The sequence below is a fragment of the Myotis davidii genome, unplaced genomic scaffold (assembly GCF_000327345.1).
Source record: "Myotis davidii unplaced genomic scaffold, ASM32734v1 scaffold162, whole genome shotgun sequence".
Taxonomy (NCBI): domain Eukaryota; kingdom Metazoa; phylum Chordata; class Mammalia; order Chiroptera; family Vespertilionidae; genus Myotis; species Myotis davidii.
In genome coordinates, this window is record NW_006300036.1 from 1,830,605 (window position 1) to 1,836,937 (window position 6,333).

General features: G+C 45.6%; 1 pseudogene; it reads left to right on the forward strand.

Annotated features, from left to right (window-relative positions):
• The first annotated feature begins 2,367 nt into the window (after positions 1-2,367).
• Positions 2,368-6,333, forward strand: part of LOC102757387 — a 38,351-nt pseudogene continuing 34,385 nt past the window's right edge.

Genomic DNA, 6,333 nt, shown 5'->3' on the forward strand with positions numbered 1-6,333 from the left:
ACCTCTTTTTCTGGTCCTCTCTCTGTTTTTCAGTGCCCAGCAGCACTCCGTCCCTCGTACCCCAACACATACTGTCAGACAGAAGGCGGCTGATATGGTGAGAACAAGGGCTTTACAATTAGGCACCTGGATTTAGATCTTCCCTGTATCACTTGCCAATTGTTCAAGAGACTTAATCTTTCTAAGCCTCAGTTTTCACTTGAGTAACACGGTGCTGCGAAAACTGTCTGCATCATAAGATTATTGTAATGATTCAAGAAACTAATATATGTAAAGTACTTAGTACATAGTGGGCACTTAATAAATAGTGTCTGCTGTAAAGTCTTTATCTCTCTGGCTGCTTCTGAAATTAAATTGTCACCTCTTACACGGAATATTCTCCCACATGTCAAGGGAGCTGGGATCTAATTTCAGGAACCATGCCGGCAGTAGGAAAAGGAAAAAAAAAAAACAGAACATTTTGCAAGGAGGATGGTGGCTTTTAGATCCTCTCCAAATACACTCCCTCAGTGCACGACTACTGTGTGCGACTGCCACCTGTCACAGAGGCCAGCTATGTTGTATTCTGTGATGACTTCAAGCAGGGCAGGAAGGGAATCTGCATGTGCTTCCCGGGTTTGCTGGCCAATGGCTTTCTTACAACTTTCTCCGGTCACCTCCATACTTTGCTGGTAATTTGAGTCTTTGAAGAGGCAGACAACGAGCGTTTAGTTGGCTCTGATGTCTATTCTGTGGCTTTATTTGCCTCTTTCCCAGAGGCTGAGCGTGTGTGTCTCCGGGCATAAGATCGATTGCTGCATTGTGCAGCGGAAATGAAAAGGAGATGTTCTTTCCTCTCGAGCTCTGCCCGGCATCGCCGCGGCAAACGGCCTTGTCTGAGCGGCCGCCTGTCCTGGGTGTGCGGACACGGCGACTGTAATTGCACACTTATCTCTGAGACAAAAAAATAAATTAAATCGCTGTCTAATATATTCAGATGGCTCTCAAAATGCAGCATTTCATGTATTGATTTGATTCCCAGGAACCAGAAAGTAACCATGAAGGTTTTTTAAGGAAAATTACTTTGGCACAAAGTGAGTCCTTTTTTTTTTTTTTTCTCTCCCTAGCCACAGTAACTAATAGCTTAAGATATAAGATAAAAATAACGTATTTTGTAATTAATATTTTAATTCACGAAGATGGGAACTAAATAGTGACTAGACTTCTCTTCCCCTTGATAATAATGAACCTGGGCAATTTCCAACGAAGGAGAGCAGCCAGGAGTTTAATACCTTTGATTAAGAACATGTTTCCACAGCGGCTATTATGTTCCTGTTTAAAAGAGCACAACAAAACCTAGGCTTTTTTTTTTTTTTGGAACTGCAGGGAGTCTTAGGCATCAAAAGAAGAGAATAAAATGTTTAAGGATAATTAAAGGCAATTTGCCTCATCAGGTCTTTTTCCTCCACCCTTTTCTTCTTCTCCTCCTTCTCCCTACAATACTTGCTAATTGCCATTTCAGTGACCTGAGGATTTTTTTTTTTTGTCTTTGAGTAGCTTACCTATTTGGCTGTTGCCTGTACTTATAATTGACTGCATAAAACAATGAATCTCCATCAGTTCATTCAAAAAAGCAGAACATGAGTTACTTCCTGTCTTATGGCACTGGCTAGTTAGACATTAGGAAAGCTAAAGGTAATACGTGAATTACATGTGTTAATCCAACTTATCTCCGAAAGAATGCTATAAAGTGGCATCAACATGCAAAGGCAGAGTAGCTTTCGTAGGGTTCACTGTTTAGGGTGAGTTTGGAACTCTAAGCTTTGTTTTCACTTTATTACCTCAAGTTAAGCTTTCTCTGTTTGTTGGTTTGTTTTGCTAATCTTAACTAATAATAGACAAACATGTAAATTAACCATCCCTCTGCTACGCTCACCAGCCAATCAGGAGAGCATGCAAATTAACCCAATAAAGATGGTGGTTAATTTGCATACGTAGGGGCGAAGCAGTGGAGCGAAGACTGAAGGCTCCATCCAGAGTGAAGGCCTGGGTCCCGGGTGCCGGAGGAAAACCAGTGCCGGCAGCCAGGGGAGGGGAAGGCCTATTGCATAAATCTCTTCGTGCAACGGGCTCTAGTTGTTGTATAACTGCAACAAATGAGCACAGAGAATGCCCTGATCAAAACCGGGCTCTAGTTGTTGTATAACCACAACAAATGAGCACAGAGAATGCCCTGATCAAAACAACACAATAAAGGTTCAAGATCAAGGTGTTCCTTAGGCAAGGTTGAAGATTTAGTCTCTGGTATGGGATCTGGGCTGCAGTCCTTGTTTGTGGATGGATTACTGGGTATGCGGCACAGTCCATGCTTTAAACAATTTGAACAGAATGGCCGTGGACCAGGTAGAAGTAGATGCCGTGTTCCGTGTCATGTGTCAGGTAATTTCTGAAGTTCCTCCCTACGATGCAGGGCCAGGTGGGGTTCTTCTTGTGAAACTCCTTAATGTGGGGCCACAATATGCTTCTCTAGGTTATATTTCCCCAGCGCCTGAACAGCACATTCCATGAAGTCCTAATGCACCTCCTCTGACCTGTGGGTGGTTTTGATCACCTTTTGGTTGCACATGGTTACCGGTTACCCTGGAGCATGGGCTGGCCTGCTGCAGGGGTCGTCTGGGGAGGGGCTGACGAGGCTCAGACCTGGAAGGAGAAACCTGCGCTACCCAAGCCCATGAGCATCTGCAGCTTTCTCTGTTTCTTTATCCATTTAAAAACCTTGCATTTGGAAATGTCATTCGATTTGAATGCTCCTGGCATGCACTTAAGTGTACAACACGTAGGCTGAAAAAAGGGAAGTTGGCGACTCTCAGAAAAGGCTTTGTGAAGCCATTCACAGCAGCTTGCCCGGCACTAAGAAAACTTGGTTGCCTCCAGGAAATGTTTAGGCAAAGTTTTAAGATAACAGAACCCAGGGGAGAAACTGAGCTCTTAAAATGCAAAATGTTTCAATTGGACATTATGTTTCAACTCCGAAAATTGATGTTGAATGGTATCACTCTCCCAGATAAAGTGACTTCCTGAGAACAGGAGTGATCTGGAGACTTTTGACCTCAGAGTTGACTCAGGTGAACTGAACAGTGTGGACCACAGTGTCACATGCTGGTAAGAGTAAGAAAAAGGACCCTGAATCATGGAAAGGATTAGGGTGTGTGTTATGGTGGGAACCCCACAACAGCCAGGAGTCTGAGATGGGATGTTGTGCTGCTGGTTTGGCAAAGGAGCACCACAGGAGGAAAGCAGCACGGACGTGGTTGCATGTTGATTCTTCGGCTCGACAGGATATAGGAAAAAATCGGTACGATCTCAATCTGTCCACATACATGAGCCTCGGAGAAGTAAGAAGGGGTTTACTAGTAGTCTCGCTTCCAGATTGGCCTTTTGTGAGCAACTGCCAAACTCACAATCACACACATTTTGAATCAACGTGGGCACAGAGTTTGAGTTTTTAAGATTTTCTTTTTCTTTTCTTTTTCTTTTTTATAGCCTAGGATTTTACACAGAGAACCAGTAAAATATTTGCATATGAAGCACATTTGATCCTAATTCGAATGTCAAAAGATTTCAAAACAATAGAGATAAAGACTTTGGAGAGTAAGACAGAAAAGGGGATAGAGGAACCTGTGGAATGCCTGGGTCAACCTAACCTACTTAGATGCTAAGGGTAAGGAGGTAGGGCAGAACTTTTATCCTCAGAGTGAAAGTGAGTGAACCAGGCTCCAACTTTGTTCTTCTGTTCCAGAATTCACCAGGCGACAGAAAAATACACAGGAGTACTTGGAGGTCCAGGATAAACCCATTTATTTTCAGACTAGAGGCCTGGTGCACGAATTTGTGCACGGGCGGGGTCCCTCTGGGTGGCCTGCAGGATCGGGCCGAAACCCACAGTCCAATGCTGCCTGCAGCTCCTACCTGCCACTCCCACTCATCCCAGCCCCACTGTGCCTGCCGCGGGCTCACACCCGATCAGTCTTGATTGGGAGAGGCTCACACTGCCACAGCAGTGCTCACCAGCCATTGGCCCTGCATCTGGCGCTCTCCCAAGGGGAGTGGCTTGCGAGATCAGGCTGAAACTGGCTCTCCGACATCCCCCAAGGGGTCTTGGATTTTGAGAGGGTGCAGGCCAGTTTGAGGGACCCCACCGGTGCACAATCAGGCAGTGGAGGGACCGCAGGAGGGCTCCAGGGCATGTCTGGCACATCTCACTTGGTCCTGATTGGCCGGATCCCAGAAGCAAGCTAACCTACCGGTAAGAGCTTCTGCTCCCTAGTGGTCAGTACACATCAGAGTGACTGGTTGACCAGTTGACTGTCTGCCCCCTGGTGGTCAGTGCATATCATAGTGAGCAGTTGAGCAGCCTTAGCATATCATTAGCATATTACCCTTTGGTTGTTCAGTTCTGTTGTTAGGTATATTTGCATATTACCCTTTTATTATATAGGACTAGAGGCCCGGTGCACAAAATTGTGTGCAAGTAGGGTTCCTAGGCCTAGCCTGTGATCAGGGCCATGTCTGATGCCCCGTGATGCCCCACAACACCCTGTGTAGCTCGCTACCCCGAAGCTCCCTGACACTTGCATCTGCTGCCCCGCGATGCTCCATGAAGGTCCCCATTCCATGAGCTCCGTGATTCTCTCCTCCGTCGCCCCATGATGCTCCGTGAAGCTTCCTGCCCTGTGAAGCTCCCACGAAGCTCCACGATGCTTGCCTCCATCACCCCGTGATGCTCCACGAAGCTCCTCGTCCCACAAAGCTCCGCGACGCTCACCTTCACTGCCCCACGAAGCTCCACAAAGTTTCCCACCTTGTGATGCTTGCTGTTGGACTCTCACCACCTGCAGCCCATTGCTGCTCAACAGTCCCCAGTCCCGCCCTGCCACCACCCCTGGGGGGAGGGACTGAGAGGTAGTCAATGTACCTCATAGTGACTGGTCAATGGTCGTTATGGTTGTGATGCCATTATAGTCGCTGGCCTTTTATTATATAGGATGTTTCACATGGACTCAGGGGGTCAGTTCTCCAAATCCTGAGTAAACCAATATGGAGGAAGCTTTCTCTTTATATCCTTCAGTTTCTTTGTTTTTCTATCTGTTTCCTAACTACCAGGCTTTTGTGGTGGACTTCCACAGCCCCTCCTGAGTCAGTTAGAATGGGGAAGTTAGATTGTATCCAAATGCCTGGTCTGGGTGGTGCCAGTGACCTCCCCTCTAGCTAAGCTGTTACATTCTTTGTTTATGGCTCCTTTGTAAATTGGGAGTAATTAGAAAAACAGGTCTTGCTAGACCAGATTGTGGAGAAAGGGGCAGTGACTTAATTATAGGCTATCAAGAATGTACATTAGCCCTAACTTGTTTGGCTCAGTGGATAGAGCATTGGCCTGTGGACTTAAAGGTCCCAGGTTCGATTCCGGTCAAGGGCATGTACCTTGGTTGCAGGCACATCCCCAGTAGGGAATGTGTAGGAGGCAGCTCATTGATGTTTCTCTCTCATCGATGTTTCTAACTCTCTATTCCTCTCTGTAAAAAATCAATAAAAAAAAGAGAAAAAGAATGTACATTAGGTTACTGGCTCAGATTTAGATTGCTAGCCCCCTCCCCACCCCCCCGGCCCAAATGTCTTATTTTCCCCATCACTTCTACCACCCTTTGTTCTGTGCTCCAGGAGAGGTTTTAGTCCCAGAAGCCTTTGCAACATTTTATATCCTAGAAACTCTGCTTGGTTCCTGACTGGTTGACCCAAGGTCAAATCTACTCTGTTTTGAGGAAATATTTGAGAGGTTGGGAGTAGTCAGAATTAAAGGCGAACCAGTGGATTAAGAAGTTAGATATTTTTTGCATGATAAACTGCAAATGAAATAGAAAATTGTGAATTTGGGTTAATGTTGAGGTGAGGTCACATTCATTCTAACTTTGGCATAATTTTTGAGATATGTGTCTCTATGCAGTGTTAGATCCATTCCCACAGATGGGCTAGTTTCTTCCCCTTCAGCCCCATTGCCTGGGATTCTCCTCTTCACTCAGCTCTAGCCACTCTCTGGCCACCTTTCTGCTTCTCCAACATGCCAGTTCCTTCACTCCAGCCCCAGCACATGCTATGTCCTCAGCCTAGGACACTTCTGGGTCCCTCCAATTCCCTTTTGGGCTCATTTTTTTGCTCACCTGTCAGGTGACTAATTAAAGTTTTTCTTGTTTTGTTCTTATACCACCTTGTATTTTTCTTTACAGGATATATAAACATAATTAAAAATCACTTTGTAATTCCTGCTTTAATATCAGTCTTTCTTTCAAGATTAGAAGA